General features: G+C 43.3%; 1 long non-coding RNA gene across 1 annotated transcript; it reads left to right on the plus strand.

Annotated features, from left to right (window-relative positions):
* Positions 1 to 1,029: 1,029 nt before the first annotated feature.
* Positions 1,030 to 25,163, plus strand: LOC103356001 (uncharacterized). The gene is made up of 3 exons (XR_520118.1): positions 1,030 to 1,348; positions 2,212 to 2,294; positions 24,441 to 25,163. It is a non-coding gene; the product is annotated as an uncharacterized LOC103356001 (long non-coding RNA).
* Positions 25,164 to 25,443: the final 280 nt, after the last annotated feature.

Consider the following 25,443-nt stretch of genomic DNA (forward strand, 5'->3'; position numbering starts at 1 on the left):
AGCAAAAAGCAGCTTTAAATCTCTCCAGAAATTTGTGCAACGCTGACATTGTCCACGCCAAATAGCATTGAAACTGTCAAGTATTAAAATCTCAGTTGTGAAAGGTGTATTTGCTTTAGCTACACTGAGTTCCTGCTGTTACGCCTGTATTTTTAACATAGTTAATTTAAACAGTGAGTTCATAATTTGACACAGGAGCAAACACTTTTCTGTTCAACTTAGAGGTAATGCAATTACTGTAATGTCACACAAATGTGAATCATTTGACATTTAAGTGACATTGCACAGGCCTGTGCTCACTGTTGTTGTATACTGTATATGCAAATTTTCTTCTTACACCCTTTAAAATTAAAAGGATCTCAAGAGTCCCTGTGAGGCTCTGGAAACCCCTACTGGGAGTCAGCACTGCTGGTTGGGGGAAAGGTTGTATCCTCTTGGATAAATTCAGAAAGCTCCTGCCAGTCTGGATTGAAAACTTTTCAACACTATGAGGTAATATTTAGAAGACATAAAGTGCAAGGACTAGTTGACGTGGTCCAGATTTGCATCAAATAGATTAGACTGTTGCTAAAAGAGCTGAGCCCAGGAAACACAAGGTGGTCAAGGAGAGGCAGGGTGCAGACAGACTGTATGTACAGCTGATAAAGTATCATAAGCAGAGGAGGATATAGGACAGTAACGCGACACACCAAGCAGTGTCAACAGAAAAAAAATAGATGGGTAAATCAGGCTCAGACCAGATGAGTCAAATAGCAGATAGAATGATTAAAAGTGAGTGCGCTACCACTCGCTCAACCTTCCTTGACACCCCTCCCCTTCCTCACCTCCCAGTTTTTCCCACCTTGTCCCTCCCACTTTCCCACCCACCTACTTTACCCAAACACCCCCAGCAGCACTTGGGAGGCTATTTTTTGCCATGCTTCACTAAATAAGGCCGTGGAGCATGGCTGCACTGGTGGGCTGCTGGAGGTGTGTTCCTACCTTGGTATAAAAACCCTGGGACGGTGGGGGTTTCCTCCGATTATGCTGAACCTTTCACTTGTCCCCCCCCTCCCGTCACAGTGTTCTAACCTGCTTTCATCTATTTCTGACACTCAAATTGAAAAAAAAGAAAATCAATGCACAAATATTGCCTGTGAAAGGTATCAGATGACCTTTTTATCCCTGAGGCTTTTTTTTCCCTTTTTTTCTTTACACTAACAATTTGATGTCAAAGTGTTAAATTTTTTTGTAGTCTTTCTTTCATCTTTTTGTTTCGGAGGAATTGCTTTCACCGACCCCTGGACGGTGTATCTGGGAAGTGGCTGAGTGGAATACGGGAGCAAAAGGACACAAAAGACAGGAAAGAGTAAGAGATGTTTGAGTTTACTTTTATTATCTGGCCATTCCACTGCTATGTTTACCTCCCTTCTTTCTTTTAGTGGTTTTTCCTAACCTTTCATCCATCCAAACCTTTCCTGCTTTACCTCCCACCACGCTTTCCTTCCTTGCTTTCATCACCTTTCCCTGACTTCTTTTTGTCCTTTTCCTCATTTTCACTGTTCCATACATCCCATCTTCTCCCCCTTTTTTTTCTTTTTTTCCCTCTTCATCCCTTCCTCTTTCTTATTTCTGCCTTTAATTCTCCTGCCTCTCCTCCTCTTGCTTCCCGTTCTTCCAGCATTTTTGATTTCTTTAATCTACATTATTTTTCCTGTCCTGTCTCTCTTCTCTCACTCTTTCATTCTCTCAACCCCTCCCTCCCTCTGTCCCTTTTCCCGATTTGTCCTTCAGCTCTGTCAGCACTCACTATCTCGCTCCATCTCCTTCTCTGGCAGTCCGATCAGCTGTCTTCCTTCTAACTTTACATGGCCTGGTGTGGTGCGAAGGGACGGGCAGCTGCCGGCTGACGCATTTCACTGCCCAGTCATCAGTTCAAAATCGAATCCTCTTACACAAACCTTTATGCTTTTATTTTTTTCCAAGGCCACTATTTTTGCTCTCTTGTCTACCTGCGGGCTCCTATGTGGTTTTTTGGGGGGTTTTTTTCCCTGTCTTGGGCTGCCTGCGTTTTCCCCCTCCTCTTCCTCCTCTTCCTTTTTCATCCAGCAAGAGAGAGAGGCAAGTCCCGTGACCCTCTTCTTCTTTTCTCTCCTCTCCTCTCTTTTCACTCCTCCTCCTCCTCCTCCTCCTCTTCTCTCCGCATCCTTAAACTCTCCATCGCTGATTCAGCTCCCAGGGAGGAGAGACTCCGCCTGCAGCGACCGCTTCACTCCGCATGGGTCACCATCCCTATCTGGATCACCTTTACTACGGTAGGTGCAGAAGTGTCCCTGTGTGTGTTTAGATATTTGTAAAATAAGTGTTTTTCCGAATGCTTACTCACTGCATATATTTGTGAATGTGTGTTTCTGCTTGTGTGTGTCAGTGTGCTTTAGTCCCGACCACCTTCACACACTGTACAGTGTTTTGGGGGGTTTTGTATTTTTTTTAAGTGGCTAGTTTAAAAAAAAAAAAAAAAAGGACAGATTGTGAGTTAGGTGAAAAGAGTCTTCTTGTTTATTCATTGTTCCACTCCTTGTTAGAATTATGCTAGCTGAAAAAGCACTACAGCTGCAGCATGTTGGCAAAAAAATGTCTTCGCACATACACACAGGGGTAAAAGGTCAAGGGTTATTTTGAGGTGTCGCGCTGTAATGTATCAATAATTTAAAAATGTATTGATATTCAGTAAAATCATGAAGAATGAAAGTGTTCATGGGAAACAACACAAAGTCTTACTTTGTGAATTATAAATTTACACAGTGTACACTGAGTGATCACTTACAAACAACCTCAGTTTTCTACCTTTATGTGCAGAATAAATTTACTTAAATTCATCCAAGTATGAGCAGGTACATGACACACATGTAAAGTCATCCTACCACGTGAGCATCTCCCTATATTTCCACTCCTTCATGCTCCACTACAGCACCATCATTTTTTCTTCTGAAGTTGTTCTGGGTTTTTGTAAATATGTCTTTGGAAATATCCTACTGCTTCTTAGGCAGCACGTGAACCACAACATCTAAAACCCAGCAATGGAACATAGTGTGGAATTGCATGGTGTTGATCCAGTGCGGTCCTGCTCTGTGTGCTATATTTGCCTGCAGGACAGGTGAGTTTTATCAGTCAAAACACCACACGGATGTGTTCTAATGTGCCCCAGGGTTAAGCTCAGTGTCAGTGCAAGCCGTCCAAACAGGGCCTCAGCTCTATCTATAGACGGGACACACACATGTGTCACTCTCCAGAGAGAGAGGCAGAGAGGAGGTTTAAAGTAGAAGCAAGGTTCTAAAAGTGTCTTGCATATGCTCCCATCCTTCTCTATCTTTTCCCCTCTCTCTCTCTCTCTCCATTTCTCCTGCTGTCCAGGCTAATTTTACCCAGTTAGCAGATACCAGGGAGATCAGCAGTGGTCAGCTGTCTGTCAAGCATCCGGAGCCCTGACAGGCTTCATGGTGAATTGCTGGAGGTGGCGAAGTGTCGGGTATCCCAGCCCAGCCCTGCAGGGGACCGCCTGCATGGTTGTAGCTGTTATAGCAGACACGCAGCTGTCTGAAGAGAATCTGTCTGGCAATCATTCTCCCGCTGTGTGAAACTTAGCTTTATATGGTGTTAGCTTATCTGTGAATGCTGTGAGTGTACAGACAGGAGCGAGGTTTGTTAGGGGGTCTGTGTTTAACTCCTTTATCGTGATGGAAGATGCTTTTGATACTTCACCCTACTCTAAGGATTACAGAAGTCATGCCAGATGTTGGCAAATTTCATTTGATTCCTGCCAACCTGTGTATCACAACACCGTGCGAGTGTATATTACATACTTACCTTATCTTGCAATCTATAGCAGTTGGCTATTTCTCCTTGGAGAATTTTAATTCCTGCCTGGAATATTGTAATGGTGATGGCACAGAGACCAGAGTGGACAGGCAGCTTAATTCTTCGTAATGTGTCTATGTCTCGAGCTGGGCTGGGGTGTGCACGTGTGCAAAGCCCCCTCGTTTACCAGCGCTGGCCGGTGATTTACAAAACCTTCGTTCTATTGCTGGGAGAGAAAAGAGGGGAGGAATGAGAGAGAGGAAGAGAGATGAGAGGACGAGTGTGATTTATGGAAGAGACTTTTAGTTTAATTACTGGGCGGGCAGGGCTGATGTGTGCAGCCCCCATGGCACTGGTTACACAGTGGTAGGAACACACAAAGGAGCTATTGGGGGGCTACAGAAGATGACATATTCACAGAGGTTTTGCAGCTGCTGTTGATATACTCGGCCAATTTGTGTGTTTTAAGTGCAGGAAAGGACACAGCAGTCAAATTATACAGCATGGAAAAGCAATATACAGTACCTGTGCAGGCAGAAAAGGCATGTACATCGCTGCTTTTAAAAAAATATCCATTTTCCACTTGACTGTGGAGCCACTTTCATATAGAAAATATGCGTCTTTTGTCCTTTGCATGTAAACAAATAGAATATTATAGATAGTTGTAGAGGGAGTATTGTGCTGTGTCAACAGTCCACCTTAATACGAACTTTCATGGAGATTTCATTACCTGTAATTGTCATTCAAGGTGAAAGTTTGACAGACCAAAGAAAATGAAAGACCTCCTGATGTTGCAGTTTGGCGAAACTTCCAGGAGCTGGGGTGTCAGAACATGCCTCGTGTTTTTTTTTTTTTTTTTAATGTTTTAATCAACATTTTTGCCTGAATTGAACAGTCAGACAGAGAAAAATCTTCCTTCCCTCCTTCATGTTACTCTCAGCTTATCTTCTGTAACTGCTTTCTTATTTGGTGAATATCTGAAGGGGAAGCCCAGTTGGAAAACACACACACACACGCACGCGCGTAAAGACACACACTCTCCCAATAACCATTATATGCTTCCTACTGCTCCCGCCATAGGTTTTCTTAACGCCTCTCTCAGAGCCTTCATTAGATGCCTGACGTTAGCAATGGTTCAATTCATTAAAAGCGCGACTCAGCCTTTGTGCATTTGCCTATAAATTGGTATTGATCTCTGAGAGGACAGGGAGGGGTGGGGGGGGCAGCAGAGGGAGGCAGCAGAGGAGGGTGAGGAGGCGTATCTGTGTGTGTGTGTATATGTGTGTGTTGGCGGGGGGGTTTGCTGCTTGCGGATCAAAGGTTGAGGCTAATGGGAGGGGGCAGGGGGGGTCTCAGGTGAATGAGATTCACTGAAGCAACAAGGGCAATTGAAGACGCACACACACACACACACACACACACACACACTCTTTATGCACGCTGACATGCATTTAGAGATACACACACACAACTTGTATTGACATTCCTTTAGTCGGCTCTGGCTGCACCACCCCCCTCCCCCTCCCAAAAGTGTCCACGTGCCACGCCACATATGCCAATCAAACCTCATCATCGCTGCCGTCTGCTCAGCATGGAACTGTAACGCTACTGTAGTTTGAGTGGAGGAGAGGCAGGGGGGAGAGATGGGGTGAGAGAGAGAGACAATGAGAGCACATGCAGTATATAGAGGGGAGTGGGCAGCGAGGGGGATGACTGCATAGCATGTCAGCCTATAGACTGCATGGGACGGTGTGTGTGAGAGAGAGAGAGAGAGAAGGTGGGAGATGGGGAAAAAAAGAAAGAAAAAAAAAAAAGAAAGAGGAATTGCTCTCAGTGGCGGAGGACCGGTGGGACGAGCAGCTGTGCGCCGGACTAAAAGTTTTCAGTGTGAGGAAGAGGGAGAGATTAAGGAGAGGAGAGAGAGAGAGAGAGAGAGAGAGAGAGAGAGAGAGAATCAGAGGGAGAGAGTGTGGTGAAACACAGAGAGAGAGACTGCAGAGGCAGCACCTGGGACACAGACTGAGAGAAGAGAGAGCGAAGCACTTCTTCTTCTTCCCAGTCTCCTTTTCTTCTCTGCTCTTGCTTTATTGCTTCTTCTCTGTGGTGCATCGGCCCCGGCTGGCTGAAGCAAGATGGGTGGTGAGGAGAGGGAGGGGAGGGAAGAGGAAGAGGAGGAGAGGAGGAGGAGGTGTGTGTGTGTGTGGGGGGGGTTCTAGCCAACATCTGCCTGTAGGTAAGTGCAACATCTCCCTCATTTCCCTTCATTCTCTAACCTCCCCCTCCTCCTCCTTCTCCTCCACCTCCTCCTCCTCCTCCTCCCGCTGCAGCTGTACCTCTAAGCATGGCACTCAAGGTGAATCGTGTGTGTCTGTCTGAGAAACTGCTCCATATCGTACAGTATGTCAAAGCTGAGCGGACACATGGTCGCCACACAAAACTGTGGTGTTGCAGCTTAATGTGCTCAACAGGGGAGGAGGAGGGTCGATGTAAATGTTTGTACAGTGAAATGTGACTTCTTGATGTTGGGTATAAATTAGTGACATAGCTTGTGTTAGTTGTTTTTACAAGCTTTGGTCAAGGGCTGCATGACGGGTCATGAGATCGAGCTGGGCCATTTTTAAAGCGGCGAGAAAAGTTTTTTTTTAAAGAGTGTATTAGTATGAAGTTGTGTTTTTTTTTATTTTTTTTTATTCCTAAGCGATGTCTACATGACTGAGTGGAGTGGACCTTCTGTTGAAGGATCACAGGGTGGGCTATGTGTGTTCTGCGTGGATCCTGATTCAACATTTTTTCCTCTCGGTTGAGCGTGTTGTGGGGGGAGGAGCGGAGTGGAGAGCGTGGAGGTGGGTGTGGGGGGGCCTGATGCGCCACCAAGGACAGTGGCCTGCTTGGGGGACATACTTCTTTATATGCCCATATGAACAAGAGCAACTATGGAATGTAAAGAAGTATGTATCCCAGGTCGGGAGAAATTGCAGCGCCGCATCTGAAAGAAACTCAAACGTTTAAAAACGCAAACTTAGCCGCAAAGCGAGTCCACCGCATGGAAACTCAGCAGAGAAGACGGTTCATTTCCACACATTAGCCTTAGATATTCATATATGCACTCTCCATGTACATTTGCAGTGTGTATGTGTGTGTCTACTTTTTTTTTTTTTTTGTCCGCCCTGATGTGGGCCAGTTGAGTCCAGTCAGCTTGGTGCTGCAGAGAGATGCATGCAGTAGAGAAGCGTAGATGCAGCTGCAACTCCGGTCAGCACTTTCCTCTTGCCTGCAATAGATTTTTTGGATATCTCTTTCAAGCCTGAGTTTATTTGTGGAAAAGCAGACTTATTTCCTACTGGCAGTGATTTCAAGAACACTTCTTCCTTCTTTGTTTGGGATGCACCTTTTTTTTTTTTTCAAGCGTTTTAGATTGGATTGTGTGAATTTGCTAATGCTACAAAATTCCACACACAGACACACACGCCACAGACAGACAGCAGTTTCCAGTAAATGGTGCAGTGATTAAATGCTTGCTAATGGATAGTATGGGTCTGAGAGGATGGTAAGAAAGAGGAAGAAGCGGAGACTGGCTGCAGGCCTCTCTAACAGATTACTGCGCTCAGACGCCTGCGTGTAGTCACACTGTCTGGATGTGGACTCAACTTGTTGGCCTGGTCATCGCTGAAATCGGCCTATATGAAGTTTTATTTTTCACTGACATTTAGGAGCTTTTGCTTGCCGTGTTCTTGCACAATCTCAGGAGCAAGTCGGCATCTGGAAGGGGAAAGTTTATGTCTTATGGCATTTACTAGATAGCTAAAAGAGGGGGAAGTGACAGGAAAAGATGGGTGAGTGAGACTGAGAAAATGACTTACGACGAGTCAAACCCACAATGTCAGGCTACATGATATCTGTCTCAGCCTGCTGAGCCAGCAGAACATATAGGTGCCACTTTTTTTCTTTTTTTTTTTTGCCAGACCCCTGTGATAATTCTTTAGCTCTGATTAAGTATGTATGGTACAGCGCCGTACGTATACTCGCGCTGGAACAGTGACTAATCCGGGTGTGGTTTGGGAGCAGGTATACCAATCATGTCAGGTTTTAGTGTATGTATTTTGGCCTACTTTGTGTATAAATACTGTATGTGACCTAGTTAGGGTTTACCTGTCCCTGTTTAGGTGTTATTTGGGCCAGTTTCAGTGCGGTTATTTGGCCCTGATCAGGTGCACACCCCAGGGTGCTGCGCCTGTGTGGGAGCTTCTGGGCTGACAGGGATCTGCAGTTGGATTACACTTGCTGCCAATCTTATTTTACAAGGACTCGAAGAAAAAAAATGTTAACAGGGGATCATAAAAGAGAAGAACAGCTTTGTGCCAAGAAGAATTGTTTAACATTACAATACACGCAGTCAGACAGTGTTTCAGAGCTAATTAACCATCAATATGAGAGACAGTTCTAATCTGTGGAGCCGCTGATGAAGAGGCCATCAAGATAAACTGGGTCCAAAAATGCGTGAAGCACACATCAGCTTAGAACATATTCACAAAGCGCACCCCCCCCACCCCCCTCCACTAAACCACCAACACCACTATTTACATGAACAACCAAAAAACACATGAAGCGTGTGTTTGTGAGTAAGCACGAGTGTGTGTGTTTTTATGTTGGAGGGATTTATTGCAGTGATTTGTAAGAACCAGAGGGAAAGGTCGTTGTACTGTGAGAGAATTCGAAGATAGAAGGGCACGGTGGTGAGGGTGAGAGGGGGGGAGAGAGAGGGTGGAGGGTGGGGAGGCGGGTTACAAAAGGGAAACGAGAGAGCGGCGTAGACTGAAGTGGGATCGGAGCGGAGGGAGTTGTGGCGAGTGAGCGTGTGAGATGAGGCGAGGCGAAAGAGGCAGAGAGAGAGTGAGGGAGACTGGATTGATGATGGTGTTCAGGGCCTCTGTGTGTGTGTGTGTTACATGGGGGGGTGTGTGAGGGGGCTGGGCGGGTATTGTTCTGTCACTTTGCCTGTGTCAGCAGGTGGAAGCTCTCATCAGGACATTAAATATGCAACAATGCTGACTGCGGCACCGTGCTGAGACAGCCAAAGCCGGACGACTGGGGGGCCCCACTAAAAGTAAACCAGTGGCACCGCTTTGCCTCGCTCCACGGTAGACAGCCATCCATCTACACAAACACACACTCACACACACACACACACTCACACACACACACACACACACACACACACCTCGAGACCTCTGGCATCTTCTCAGGGCTCCCCTGACCCCCTCTCTCCCCCGCTCTCCTTGGCTGGGTGGCAGTGTAGTCAGCTGGTAAAGCCGGCTGACTTGCCAGCTGACCGACTGGCTGGTTGACTGGTTCCCCCCATTTGGGAGTCCACACAAGGGCACGGGCAAAGCTAGTAATCCACGGGCCCAGTGAGGGATTAGAGGTAGTTACATACAGATCAGTCATGTGGAACATTAACTGTAACGACCGAAAAAATCTGCCTCTGTGAATGAGGAATTTAATGCAGAATCTACAGCGCGGCCGACTGTATGTGAAGGAATGCTTGATTCATTGCTCTCTGTCAGCTAAAGCGCAATACTCAATATACCGTGCTGAGATTATGAAAGATTCTGTTGCAAACAGCAACAGCAGAGGCCACAGTGTGTACACATGCTTCTGTTTCAGGATTCTCAAACATTGTTGAACTACAGGAGCCTCAGTTTTGCTCCCACAGTTAAGGGACACACCCTTAATCATATGTTGATGCATCTGCACTCATCAGAGCTGAAAAAACGGACTCGTTTGACAGCTGACCATTTACCATTATGCATTGCTGAGGCTGTAGGTACTCAATGATTTTGCTCAGAGCAGTGATACTGAAACAGACTTTCCAAAATGTCTCACAATGCAGGATAAACTGAAAAGATTACACAAATGCTATCAAATAAAACAATGCCTCCACTGTCAGTAATAGTAACAACAAAAGTGAGTAAAATTAAATTATTTGATGTGCATCTTACAGGCAGTTGTGTAGGCTGCCTCGGTGAACACTTTTGTTATTAGATTTCATCTCTCATAATCTCATCATCACATCACCTTTGGACTATTGTAGAAAAACACGTGCGTCTGAAGTAGCATCACACAATCTAGTTTTTGTAAATGCCAGTTCATTTGTGGGAATATGCAAGGTCCTTTTGCATGTGCATCCCTGGAGCGTGTGCTCGGCTTTCGTCAGATAAGAAAAACCTGTTTTAAAGTTAGAAACGGAAGGAGAAATGAGTAGTTTAGCAATTAGCAGAAACAGAGTGCTGGTGTAAAATCATAGCAGTGGTGAGGACTCAAATGATGGACTAAGAAGGAATTAGCTAAATATTGTTTTGATATTTTTTGTGATGCTGGTTCTAACAGTTGCACTGACAAAAAACAAAATGTGTTGCTGCAAGAAGTTGAAATTGAAACAGGGCTGAGTTTCTGTGGCTAGTTGTGTTTTGATAGAAGAAGAAGCAGCTCAAACTGAGGCCTGTAGATTTTTTAAAGTCAAGTCGGATGAGTTTAGGTTCTTACATTGTTAATCTGCATCCACACGCTTGCATACCTGTACCGGTGGTGCAGCTTAGAAGCGGGAGAAGGAAGGAGAAGATGAGATTGTAAAGTCAGCCGTTTTATATTAAGTGTCAGAGTTTATTGCCAGGACTTTTTTTTTTTCCTCTCTCTTTTAATCATGTTTATAGTAAGTGTGCATCAGCAGCAATCCGCGGAATATAATAGGGGTAAAGAGTAATGGAAGTTGAAACAGATGCGGTGGAGTGGTAATGTATGTGTTGTCTCACCCTGATACAAGGACACAGACGCAGCCTATTATATCCCATTCTATGTTTATACCTCTAAAGTGAATCTCAGGGGGAATGTACATCTGAACCCCCACCCCCCACAAAGTCATTCCTCAAACAATGGACACGCACATAAAAATACACGCACAGACACCGTCACGTGCTGAATAAAATGTCTACGTGAACGTGCAAACACTTGTGTGGCAAGTTGCGGCAGAACATGTATGTGTAGCCTCAGCACCAGCAGTGCCAGCCACACTATTGATTTATCTGGCGGTTTATGTTCCTTTTTTCTAATATGTACACATTACAGGGATATAATGCATCTGTACGGAGAGCAGCAGCCCACTGATTTGTTTCTCCAACTGTAGAGGCTGCTTTTATTTGTAGTATCAGTGATGAGCTGGAGCCAAAGTAAAACTGTAATTTCACAGCTCACACCTACAAACTGCTCATGCACTCAGTCATTACAGGAGTGTGTTAAAAGAGACACCGGAGCTTATTAGAGACGGAACATGTGCCGTACAATAGACGTGTCACCTAAATCACGGCGGACAAATTGCTCTCAAGAAAAAGAAAATGAAAAAAAAAGACGAGATGAAAGCGAGGAGATAGGGCTTTGATAATAAATGACTTCAGATATCTAATGAATTACTCATAATTATGAGCCTTAAAAGTCAATCAGTTAATTGGTGCAGCGTTTTAATGTGAGAATGATGGCGCACCGGTTCAAAGGGAAACTCGGAATTGATTAAGAAAACACACGGCATAATCAGAGACCAAATTAGGATATATCATTTAGCGGTTAAGTCATACATTCTGTTTGAGTGGGTCAGAGCTGGAGAGCTTCACCCTGGCCCAGCCCTGAAACACACACACACAAACACACACAAACACACACACACACACACACACACACACACAAACACCCTCACGCAGTGCACCTCCAAAAAGCCGATCAGTCCCTTACTCCGGGACAGGGATCAATGTTGAGGTAATTTGTTTCGATCAATTAAACAGACATCTGCTTGAATTAGACTCCAATAGACTGCAAAAGGCCCAACCCCTTCCTATCCCCTAGCGTGCGAGTGTGTGTTGCATGTGCACGCAAGTAGCGAGATCACAACGAAAGTCGTGAACAAACCACTAAAAGGTGAAGAATCCAACAGTCCCGTAGCACATAATTGATTGTAGCAGTTGTAGGACACCAGCTGGATTTGTAAGTTGTTGCATCACTTTACAGTTTATCTCCTCGTTTTCTCCTATTATACGTTTTTTTTTTTCCCCAAAACACTCTGATGCAATGCAGGGAGGAAGAGGGGAAGAAAAACTTCACATCTGGATTGAGCAACGCTACGGGCAACTTCTGCTCTTGTTTATTGTTTATGGTGCAGGAGAGGAGGGGAGGGAAAAAAGAGGTAAAAGACAGTTGTATTAGCTCGAGTCTAATTTAATGGCTCCCACTAGTGTTCTCTGTACATCAAGTGATGTTGCTGACACTAGAGTCTGTCCATTACTGTACGATATGAGGAGAGAGGGTCTGCTCCCTTCAAATGAACACGCAGGATAATTGTTATGCAGTGAAGCTGTGAAGCAGAGGGAAGTAATTAAAGGAACAAGGGCACTGTGGTGGTGCTGGTGGTGGGCCGCATCCCCCTCCTCTGCGTCCCCTCCGCTACTGTTTCCCCCCTGCTTGCTGGAGATTACAGCATACACATTTACCCGTGCAGCTTCCCCCCCTTACATTGACACCCCCATAATTACTGCCATGGTTTTTACAGTCATCCTAATATTCTAATTACACTCTGTCTGTGTTTATAAGGTCATAACATTTACAATTTTACGACACAGTAATTGTCAATTGACCAAAAAATGAGAAAAAGGCATTTCCCACCTCTAATTGTTTCTTATGATGACAACACACATCGGACGCTATCACTTGCCCCAGAACAAACACTCCGGTTTTTTTTTAAATTAGTTCAAAATACATTTGGGTTATAAAATATACAGTATCTTTCATTATGAAGCCCCCCCCCTCTCTCCTCCTCCTCCTCCTCCTCCTCCCCACCTTAGAGCACCTTCATCCATCTCCTGCAGTATTTCAAAAATATATTGCCTGGAGAGGCATCTCAGGGAAATATGAAGTAGACTTTCAGTGATGTGTCTCATAAGGTATATCTCGGCATATAATGCATTCCTGGGCACATTGTTATTTCCATTACAGGTTATAAGAATAATGAATGAAGACTGTGTGAAAGAGCGGTTTCATGTGGTGGGGATTCTGTTTTTTTTTTTTTTTAGGGAGGAAGTCTAGTGGAATAGTTAGAGTTCCTGAAAACCACATCAAATATTCATGAGTTAATATGTAACAATTAAAGTGAAGCTGAGCAACATTCTCGGAGTTTAACGGTTAAAAAATTTGTGGCCAATCTGCTTCTTCAGGACCGTGTGTTTGTGCATTGATCGGATTTGACTGACAGCATGAAGAAACAACCTGACTGTCTTCAATTTTTCATTTGATGGTTGTTCGTTTCTGAATAGTGGTGAGAATTGTTCTAACAGAGCCTAAAACACACACACACACACACACACACACACACACACACACACACACACACACACACAAACAGCGAGTAGCATACCAAAGAAAAACTAAACTAAACAAAAAAAAAACAAACAAAAAAAGGAAATGAAAAATAACCCTCAAATAGAGACATCCGTCACGTGAAATGACCAAAACTCTTGAGAGGTTATTTTGTGTTCATGCAGGTTTGGAGTCTCACAGAGCAATGGCTTACGTTCTCTCAAAAAGGGCAATGGTATAGGAATTAAAACCTTGAAGTGAAATTTGTGGAAACGTGCCAGTTTTTTAGAGGAACTTTTGACCATTTGTTAATTGATAAATTCATCCATTAGTATCTGGGTTCAGGTGGCCTTAACTGATTCTACAGCTTTGAAAACAATGATTAGACCCCTGTGACCTCCGTTTTCTGTCTCTTTTTGTGGTTCCTGGTGGAGTCATAAGGGTTTTCTTCTTAAGGATGTAATAAATGCTATTGTGCTGATTCAAAGCCATTTTGCGATTTGAATGTATCCCTCCTCTTCTAGTACAAAGATGGATGTCGCTTCATTATCTTGCAGTTCTTTTCTTTTAGGTATTTTTGAGAGATAAATTAGTTTAAATTTTCTGTTGGCTTTACACATACAGCTTGTACACAAAAATTTAAAAATCAGTGTCATGTATTTGAACACAATGATTGTGTGCTTATTACAGTTTTTTTTCATGTCTTTTGGAAGATGCTCTAATTGTTTAACCGCTATGATAAAATTCTGCTTAGAGCAACTTCTTTTTTTTACTTTTTCCAAATTCAATCAAGTGATTTTGATTCATTATCACAATTTTAAGCTTAGATTTTGTAACTTTTTTCTGACAGAGCAGCGAGTAGTTTAAGAACCAAAGAAAAGTTGTTTCAGTGATTCTCTCTGATTTTACAGAACAGACATTGTGCTTTTCAAACCACTGGGTCCAGACAGTTAATCAGCATATTGCTTTAACTCTAATTTTATGCTCTAGATTATTTTTTAGGAAGCATGTAATGAATTGTCAAACATTTTTTTATCACTTTTTAAAAAGCCAGACTCAGGGGAACATGTTTCAGATGCTTGATACAGTAATTATTGAGTGTGAAGTCAGAATTTCATAAAATGATGCCTCCTGGTTTGGTGTCTGAGTATCCAAGATGTACAGCAGGACCAACTATCTTGTGTGATTTACGTACATACAAGTATTTGCGCAGCTTCATTGACCTGCAAATGCAAACATATCTTCGATGCAAGGGAGGCCTCTTGTATCCATCTCCCGTTGGTCCACCAGAGGAGAAGTGTAATTGGGAGCAGTGTTGTTGAGTGCAGAGTGTCAGGGAGTCAGAAAGCCAGCCTGCCATAGCCAGTGATACAGGACGATAGAAGAGGAAGATTAGTGGAGCAGCCTGCAAGGCAGCAAAAGCAGTGAGTTAGTCGTGGCCTGTCAGCTGGTAAAATGACCATGTCAGTCAGGGAGTCTGTCAGTCAAGCAGCAGAGCACCGAGTCAGGCCTCTCCTTCCCCTGTAAGTGCACATATATATCTCAGAGGAGGAGAGTGCAGCGTCAGGACAAGGCTAGTTAGCATTCCTCTGTCATCGCCCTCACTGCTCAGAACTTGCGTTATTGAAGAGGAAAAAAGAGAGCAAGGTAGAGGACAGAAGAGTGAGAGGAGGAGGGACGCGGTGGTGGCACAAAGGCTACATTAGATCTCCAAAATGTACAGTATATGAAGGGTGGGGGGTCACGACTAACAAGAAAGGCAAGGGAAAAATGATCAATAGACAAAGGAAGAAAAACAAAAGAGCAGGAGAGTGGCATCATAAAGACCATGAATTACGCAGAGAGAGAGAGTCAGTTGCAGAAAGTAAATCTCCCAAACCCATAAAGAGTTATGCGTTGTGATCTGTTCCACCGATCGTTGTGTGCTTTAAGATAATTGCTTCTATTTTGTTGTACAGAGACTATTACAGTATATGATAGCTGGATTACCATCTGTAACAGTGGGCTTTACACAGCAGCAGTAGTGCTGTATCAGCAGCAGGGCTACTGTAGAAACTATAGGTTTAGTGAACAGCGTGAGTGGGTTGTGTATTAGCCTGGGGCTATTGTAGTAGTTATGGTTTCCTTTCACAAGAATTTCACTCGGTAGAGTAAAAACATTTTTTGCCCTGTCGGATCCAGCGACATCAGCACATCACCGTGATGAGATCAAATCACATTGTAGGTGTGAAACCACGAATGAACCAAGTGACTCTCCACAATCATTCTGGTAATTGTGTTTAGTGGAAGTTATATTTTTACCTCAATGTTTTTTAAAATCAGAGCAAGCAGCCCTTTAACCTTTTACAATTTTCTATGCTGTAGTTGCAGTAAAAAAAAAAAAAAAAACCTCCATTGGGATCGAATCTGACTGACGGCAGAAGGCTACACATTTTTTATATTTTTCCTGTAAAACGGCCCAAACCAACAATGGATTAGTGCATCTCTCACTGCCCTGTCTGTGGCGCCTACACAATTTTGTTTAAACAGTTTATCGTTCTTTTACATGCTCACCTTGCTTTTCTAAATTACAGCAAAAAAATAATTTAATTTAATTTACATGCCCTCAAAAGAAGTCCAAAACTTAATGTCCACATCTTGACAACTGATAATTTGATCTTTCAAAACATCTGACTGTAAAATTACACAATTTTTTATTTGAAAGAAAAAGTATGCATCTTAAGGACGAAGAAGAGTGCTGACATTATTTAACTGTCATTTTCTTCTTACCAAGTGTTAGTCAAGCAGAAGAAAAGTGTGCAATAATTGTAATATATTATTAACTGTTTTTCAGCAGCATTGGGTACATGACAGCGAATGATAGTGGAGCTCTATAGGCATACAACAGGTTTGGATACACACAAACAAATGTTGATGGACGCATTCATTAACAGTTTTGATTTGTTCATGACATCAAGAGAAATATAGAATTCCACCAGACATATCATGTAAGCAGCAAATCATTTCAGGTTGAAAGCATGTAAAAAGAGGGCTTGCCAGTCATTTTCCACTGTAGGTATAAATGATGATGCTATTAAGCTAAATTAATTTACATATTACTAAGTTGTACCTACTTTGTCAGTGATAAATTATGTGACAAGATACAAAAACGTCTTTCTTTTTTGTTGTATTAGTTATTAATTGTATTATGCTGCTGACTGTCAGGAGGTCCTGTTTTGTTCACATTCATTGTGACAACTCAGCAAGAGATGCACCGCTGCTACACTTATTCTGCTTCTAATAATTTAAATAATATTATTGCAATTATTTCTTTTCATCCCGTCTTCTTCTGTCAATTTTGGCGCTGATGTGTGACTGAGATCACTGTAACGGTGCCCTTCAAACACACAATCAACACTGAGATTTGAGTTGAGTGATATGATCGAAAAATTTAAAACTCACTTTCCTTTAACTTCTCAACTTTACATAGCAGCTGCTCAGTGATAGAAGAGATGTGGAGGGAATGACATGAGGAACAGGCGGATTAAGTGTTCTTTGCGGTGAAAAATGCTTCTAATTGCTTGCATTAACAGGAAGCAGTGTGTCACGTAATGTAACAGACTTCCATGTTGCATTATGGCCGTGTGTCTGTCAGACATGAGCTCCTTTCATCTGTCTCCGGTGGTCAGTTTGTGGTCGGACAGACAGCTGGGGGGGGGTTGGGAGATGGGAAGAAAGACTCCTGGGCTCTGGTGGTTTGTTATGGGAACAATAAAGTGGCAGGGCAGCAGAGGAGAGGAGTGGAGAAAGATGAGAAAGTGGAAAGAAAGAGGCGTGTGTGTGTGTGTGTGTGTGTGTACAACTGGCAAGCCGTACTCTGCTACTTAAGAAGCGGTAACAACTTTCAAATGAATATAGTGGAGTAAAAAGAGCGATAATTGGGTTGTGTAGTGGAGAATAAAGCAGTTTAAAGTTGATATAGGGAACATGTTAGCAAACAACTGCTTATTTACACATCCAGAGCAACATTAGCGGTTGTTTGGAGGCCCGGCTCTCTCCACGTGATGAATATTAAATCGTTTTAAAATTCACTCTCCTTTAGCTGGTAAAAGCTCACAAGCCGGTTACTAATTGTGTCTGTCTGCTGTTTGGCAGCTGAGTGGCTTTTGTGAAATGTCTTTTTACTGAAAAGCTTTTCACTAAACAAAGATATGCTAGGAGTTGGGCGACAATTCTTGATGAGTTTGTCGCTGTATGCAGCGCTTTGTTACATTACACCTAACCACGTGATCCTTAGTTAATGAAATATCAACTAGTGCAGCTTTAGGTAAATGTACTTAATGACTTTTCCCCCACCGAAGGAGAAAACCTGTCGGTCAGTCCCGTGTAAATCTTTAATATGTGATAAATTAAAAAAAAAGATTAATCTCTGACCAACAGTTAATACACTGTACTACTCTTTATCCATAGTAAGCTGTATTTTGCCTTTAGGCCAAAAGCTTTGCTGACTCACTTTAATAACACTTACCCGTCCCGACATGTATATCTTTACAGAAGATGCTGATCTGCCACAGATTCTAATCTTGATGACTCTAACTAGCTCGGGCCTCTTTCAATCCCTATTGTCCCCGAGTTAAAACACAGCAATTGTAATGAAGCCTCTCACTCTCTGTGTGCTTTTCAGGTTTAGAAAGAGCGGGCGTCCCACTCTCTCACAATAGAAAAGCGTGTCAGCCGGGGCCATCTTTACGCCCGAGCGCCCTCTCTGACTTTAACTGCATTGGATTTTTTGTTTCACGACAGAGCGTATATCAAGTGCGCCTTTGTGGCCCTGCTGCGGACTGTAATGAATGCATGGCTAAGATACCTAAGTGGCAGCGGTGGTTCGTTAAGGGATGGGGGGGGTAGGGAGGGAGCACGGGGTAAGAGGTGGAGAGGGGGGGTGGAGCGTGCTCAGAGTGAGAATCAGCCTGCATAGGTAGAGGGAGGGAGAAAGAAAGGTGAAGACAGAAGGCAGGTCTGCTGCGGTTTGGCAGCCACTGCATATGGATCATGACATCATTCCCCTGGACAAAACCGGATGACGTCTTCTCCGCTTTAATGTTGTTCAAAGAGTTCTTTTAAAAATGAAGAACCTGCACATGTTAAATTGTTTCATTTAACTTCAGCGGCGCCCTTCATTTTCTTAATCCAATCTCCTCTCACTTGAAAAACTGAAGCTTTTCCCATTATTTATTTTCTATCAGAGCTGTCTATGTTTATCTCCCTTTGTTCCACTTTGACAAGAAGTTTAGTGACAGCCCAGTGTGCAGGAGTTAGGCATTTTTTTATATCCTTATGAGCAGATAATGACAGATATTGGCTGTACCAAGCGTCTTTACACACCACTTCCACGTAATTTTTGAAGTCACATCTCAGCATTTTCCAACACATAAAAATCACATACAGCAGTGTTGAGATCCTTCCTGTGCTTGTTGCCATGTTTTTTAAATCTCATTACAGTTATTGATGGTGTGTTGCTGTGGTGAGGACAGGTCCGAGGGGCCGTAAAAGGCTGGTTAGATGACTCACGCACATGTACTGTGAAGAGGTCTGTTTGCTGAATAGTGTTCCAGCACTCTGGATATGCATTTGGTGAAATTACTAAATAAAGTGGCTCATTTAGGACACTTACAGTGTCATACTTCTTACATTAATGTGAAGAATTTCACTTCTGCAAAGTCTAAGAAAAGACAAAGTCCCCAAGAGTCCAGTAAGGTTATATAAATGGAGGATACAGGCCTTGGTTCTTTTTTTTTTTAAAGCCAAACAAGTGTCTAAAAAAACAGTCAATCCCTGTTTGCATGATCTGGTGGTGGACAACGAAAGGCAGAAGGCCGAGAGAGTGCGAGGATATAATTAAATATATCATCTAAATAGGTATTGATCGTCTTAAGGGTGTTGCCATTAGATTAAAAGGTTAAGGAATAAAACCGCTTTGATGATTAAATCATTGTGAGGTAAAATCAAGAGCGAAGGAAGATAAACACTGCAATAATCACAAAGTATGCGCTCTGCAGATACGCCTAATGATGTCCTATAGAGACATTAAAGATCCTGTCAAGATACATTTAAGCACCATGACCAAAAACTGGTCGCTGCATTTCACCCTGCAGTGAGAGTTTTGGTTGGACGGCACAAGGTGACGCAGGTGCTGTTTGTGTGTGTGGAGATACTGTCAAAGTTGCTCCACATTATGAACTACAGTGTGGATGTAGCTTTAGAGATACAATCATCACAGGCCACGGTAACCCTGAGAAGGCTGATAAAGAAAGAGTTCACGGTGCGGCACCTGAGCCGAGCAGTCGCACAAGGTCAGGAAGCGTTTTTGTCCGACAGACGTGTTTTATCTTCAGGAGAGAGTAAGAGAGCGAGGAAGTGGAAGAGCAGAGGATAAAGGGTCCTGTTACGCTCCTGTCTCCTTCTCTGATCAACCAATCAGGCGCGGGAATAGTGCTGAGTCAGCCGCTGGGTGCTGCTCACGTCCGAATGCAGGGGGGGAGGAGGAGTTGGTGGTTGAAGAGGAGCCAGCCAGCCGGTGTCTGCAGTGGACTGCAGCAGCGTTAGCACCACTAACTTCATGGCAAAGAGGCCTTTCTTTGGCGAGCGTCGACCCAGCAGCCTCAGAGGCTGCTCTCTCCTGACGGACTTTGATTTTACACCACTTCTCCAGTGCTTATCCTGTAGATATTAGATTCACCCTAAATGTCTGTGCTCAGATTGATAATTTATATCCCACTTTTCCTTCTCCCTCTAGTCAGTAGGTAATTAGTGGGAATAAATACCGCCAGCCACAGAAGATAAAGTTTACAGCCTGACCACAGGTCAACTTGTTTCATTACTATAGTGTGCCTTGCATTAAGCTAATTACCAACTGGCAAACATCTTCATCAGACATGCACACAGGCCTTCATTAGGACGGTTTAAATCTGCTTCATTTAAATGCTGCATTACGGAGGATTATTGCAGTTTTAAGTGGATTTTAATGGTTATGTTGTAGCAGTGGCCTCAGAACTGTCAGGGGTTTCAGTCGCAGCACGTTGATGTGACAAGAAGTGATGCTCTGAGAGGTTTGCAGGCCTCGCCCTCCCACAGAGCACCGGATGGAGAGCCGTGGCTCGGCAGTCAGTCAGTCACCGAGAGCCACTTGTCCTGATAAGGAGAGAGAGAGAAAGCTGAGAGGAATACCAGACAGCCAGAGACTGAGACATGGGGCATGCGACACGGTCAGCGAGGGAAGAGGCTGAAAGAGTGATGGGAGTGGCGGCGCGCGGCAGGTTGTATTAGTGCAGCCCCGAGTGTCAGGCCATACATCTAAAATGAAAATATCACGGTGAGCAGGAGTGACAGAGTCCGCTGCGGGACTGGTTTCAAAGTGTCACTTCTCCTGCCGGAGCCATACATAGTGGTGGGCTGGCAGCTGCTCTGTAACACCACCTGTACTGTGCGAGTCTCCCCGGGGAGGCCGCACACCCCCACTGACCTTCCCACTGTGACTCCCTGACTTTACCACTACGTCTCTCCCTCCCTCTCTGCCGGCGTCCAGCTGTCCCTAACCCTCAACTCCTCCTCCCCTCTGTCTCCATTATAAGGGCAGGAATGCAGCGGACAGCACAGTCCCAGAATAGACAAGTAGCCAGCCTATCTCCAACCATGCAGTCAGCCTGATAGAGGACACATACAGTAGCAGCCAGGAATGCTCACAGACTCATGGAGGCACCCCGACCCACATACTGTCCACTTCCCTGAGCTCTTGAGCTGGTAAGCTTATGAATGCGCAACACCTTTACTTATTGTAGTTTTGATCTTGACGGAGCTACCTTACAGTTTAATGTTGAAAGAGCACTCAGCGGTGAAGCCTTCAGCAGGCATCTGAGCGAGGTTAATGATAAAACGCTATGGGTGTAATGATTCTGTTTGATGTTGGATCTGAGTGGAGGTGTGCAAGGTGAAGGAGGGTTGCCCGTTTGATGAGTGTGTGGGCCAAAGATTGTCAGAATAAAGGGCAGACAGCGTAGCGAAGGGATTCTCTCCCTAATCTACTGAAAATCCTGCTATGAAAAGGATTTCATGTCTCGCGCTTTCTCCTCTGAAGTTGATATTCGCGCTTGAACACACACAGAGGCTTGCCAAGCAACACTCACACTCACTGTCTGTCTTATGTGGACATTCATAGATCATTATCCACAAAAGTGGTACATAGGCATGGTTCACGCTCACACCGCCAAGATCAAAAATAGATACGAACATCCATACAGGTTATATGCTTGGAAGCACAGGATACACACACACACATACACACTGCAGTGCTGCATGTTGCAGAGGTAGAACAACTGCAGCTCTGGGACAGGTAGAGAATTCAGGCCACGCGAGCTCGTCCTCGCCTCTGTATGCTACTTCCAGCTTTCTTCCTCTTGCTGTTCACCCCTCGCTCTCTGTCTCTCTCTCTGTCTCTCTCTCTCTCTCTCTCTCTCAGGGCTCCCGTCTTTCCTTCTCAGTTTTTTGTTTAAATTTCTCAGTCAAGGATGCATCCTCCTCATCAATTTACTGGTCTCTTGGGTGACAAGTTTATTAAACACCAAAGAGATGAAGGGAGAGAAGGAAAGAAAGAGTGAACAGACCCTGTCTTGCTCCTTAGCTCCTTACATGCACTGCCAGTATTTAAGCTCTTTTTTTTTTTTTATTGTAATGCGATTTGTGTGCAGTGAGGCTGATGTATTTGTTATCTAGAGAGGGGTGGACAGCTTTGATACAGAACTGACAGTGTAATCTCTCTCTCTTTCACACACACACACACACACACACACACTTAGACTTAGTAACCCTTATTTTTTGTTGTTTTTTTATTTCCATTTTACAATGTAACTCAAACTGATAAAAATGGTGCATTTGTTTGGGACTATTTTCGGCAGTGGATTAATCCACAATTGCCGCTACAGTGAGCATCTCAGGCAGCAGCAGGATGATGGTGTATATGGGACTGAGTGAAAACAAACTGGTATGGGTCACTGATGTGGTTTTAATAGTTTTTGGGCAAGAGTGAAGCTCTGTGGCTCAGATCAGGCTTTGGATACACACAACACTTTGTTTAAACTGTTCATGTAGCTTTTAAAGGATCACAATGAATTTGGCTGATGCCTTCAGGAACAGAAACAAGCTGTAAACACAACTTTATATTAGAATCCAAAATATTTGAAATGGTAAACATGCTGACAAACACTTGTTCATTTACATATCAAGCAGATACTGAATATCATTATTGTTCGTTTGGAGTTGTGTTTCTGGCTGTCTGACGAATATAAGCCCATCCAGTCTGCACATACAGACACAGTATGTGCTGCATACTGCATAGTTTGCGCCATATGCAGTATGGAACTGTTAAATCATCTTATTTTGCAGTGTGTTACTGCAGGCTCAGCCAGGAAAGAACAAACAAACAATAGCACAGCTAATGTGTGGCATGTAGGTATTATTATTATTTTAATACACACCCTGGTTTGGTCATGTTGTGAACATTTCTCTTATTCAGTGATTATATAATTAAAATAAAACACTTAAAAGTGTTGATATTGTCTCCTTTGTCATATCATACAGTTACATTATTTATCACGATGAGGTTAAAAGGAAAACATAATTAAATAATTGTACATCAGCCTATAAAAACACAGTATACAACTGAAACCAGAATTCCTCTGGAAGTCTATAGTAGTGTAATGTCAGCAAAGTTGTAATAAAAGCTCAGCAAGTCAACATTGTGAACATTCCTGCACAATGACTTATGGGATACACTACGCGAGTTAGACTGGTCCGAGCCATACTGTAAGAATTTTTTTAAAGTCAGTACAACATCGGAGTATTTTCACCATCCTGTAGAGTTTTCTTTCTTTCTTTCTTTCTTTCTTTCTTTCTTTCTTTCTTTCTTTCTTTTATTTATTTATTTATTTATTTATTTATAGATAGATACTGCATTTTGGGCAAATCGGTACATACTATATAGCTATTTCTGTCTTTTTAACCTCTAAATGTTCTGCTATGTTCACTAACTGCTGAGCGGGTTGTGTGCAGAGCTTTTTGACTGAATACAGCTGCATGCTGCTGCATGAAAATGATGCTGATTACCAGAATAAAGACAGTTAAATTGCAGCCCATTAAACTAAAACAATGAGGTGAAAGATGCTAAAACACTGCAAAGAACTGAGGCGTGTCATATTTCTCACTACAAACAACCTTATTCCACATGACAAGCTTTAAGCTCTGAAGACCAAAATAAAGTCAACTATAGGTGAAGATACCCTCTCACGTTGTGTGTGCAAAAAAATTGAATATCAGTGAGTTGTGGGAAAAAAAAAAAATCCAGACAGAATATATCAATAGCTGGGATTCGGAGGCCAAGACTCTGCTTAAACAGTTTATTTCCTAATGATTAAATGATTAGCTAGGTTAATTGAACCAGGAAATGAGTGAGTTGCTCCAAGGACAAGCAGAGCTGTGCAGCCAGCAGGAAGACTGCTGAGTACATCATCTCTGTGCCACCACGCTCAGCTAGGCAGCAGAGCTGAACGGCCCAAACCACGGGCCAAAAACATCGCAAATACAAGTGAGAGTAGTTATAACGGAAAGGAGGAGGAGGAGAGGCTCGGTGAAATGGAGAGAAAGCGTGAGAGCATTAGTATGTGCGCGAGAGAGAGGAAGAGATGTTCCACATAGCGCTAGAGGTCAATGAGAGTTAATTTTCCTGCTGTCCTATCCGCTGGCTTCATTAGCAGTATTGGCAGTTAGGTAATGAATTCATTGTTTTCTCAAGTTTGTCTGCAACCATCGTTTATACGCGCTCCTTTCTTATCTGTTAGGGCCCTGCTCCCTGTTTTTCTCATCTCTTTTTCATCACACACATGGCTTGTTCTTCTGTTTTCTCTCTCTCTTTCTTCCCCGCACACTCTTCTTCATCTTTCCCTCCTGTTCTTCCTTTTAACACCGACCTTTGTTATGTATTTTTGTTTCTTCTAAGCAGTAACATGCGCTCTTTCAAGGGCAACATTTCTTCCAATAATCAATGGCTGTTTGCTGATGTATTGTGTTGTGTGCTTTTTGCATGTCTGCACAAATTCTGTATGCATACTTACTTGATGCTACTTTGTGTGTGGACGCCCTCTTTTCTTATCAGTTCCTCCCTCTGGCTCTGTCTCTTTCAGGTCTCCATCCAGATTATCCTCTTCTCTTCTTCCTTCTCCTCCTCCTCTTTCTCCGCCCCTTCACCTTTCGGACCAGATTTGCCCCTAAAATGCTTTGCTAAAGCTGGTAAAATGGAACCAAATCAACTGTTCAATGGATTTGGTCCCCTTCAACCAGCTGTAGCTGTGCATTGATCACTCCGAGCATCCAAACACACACTCGCAGAGGGGGGAAAAAAAAACAAATGGACAGAGAAGCGGCGGAAAGACTCGAGCTAATTCAGTGGAAAACAGCTTTAAAAGCTAAAACTGAAGCTACATTTGCTTCTTTATTGGACTGAGACACAGAAACTCATCCATGGATAATACACAGCATGCTCCAGTTACTGCGTGGATTTATCGCTATCGCACAGATTACCCAAAAGACACTGAAGTCATTTGTTTAATCTGAATAAAACAAGGCAGGTAAGTAATTATAGATACTGTATCTTGGTAAATTTGTACTTTTGTTGTGCACTGCTATAATTGCATTGTCCTTTGGAGACTATTTTTTATTATTCTTTGCAGATTTTTTTTAAAGTGTGTTTGTTTGCTGAACAGTGTAAAAACCGATGCTGTGTAAGAAAAGCACTGATGCGTATGTGAGGGTGCATGTATGTATGTACGTATGTGTGTGTGTGTGTGTGTCACTGATGTCTAATGCACACATCTGATCAATAAAACCTAATGTGACGTTCATATAAACTGCTGAAGTGGTCTTTGCTTTCAAGTGTGGACTGACTGGAGGGGGTGCAGTAAAACATGTGTGACGGTGGAATGGAGGGCAGAGCGCACTGGGTCAAGTATTCAAACATGGCATGTAATATTTAATTCTAAGCATTCTTTTTAGCATTGGGGAATATATATTTGTTTCATGGCACAGCATCTCGACAATAGAATAGACTTCATGTAACCATCACATAAGATTATACTGGACATGATAATAGACAGATGGACTGTGGGGTCATGGACCAGAAAATCACAA

This window comes from Stegastes partitus, unplaced genomic scaffold (genome assembly GCF_000690725.1).
Source record: "Stegastes partitus isolate 25-593 unplaced genomic scaffold, Stegastes_partitus-1.0.2 Scaffold179, whole genome shotgun sequence".
In the NCBI taxonomy this organism is placed as follows: domain Eukaryota; kingdom Metazoa; phylum Chordata; class Actinopteri; family Pomacentridae; genus Stegastes; species Stegastes partitus.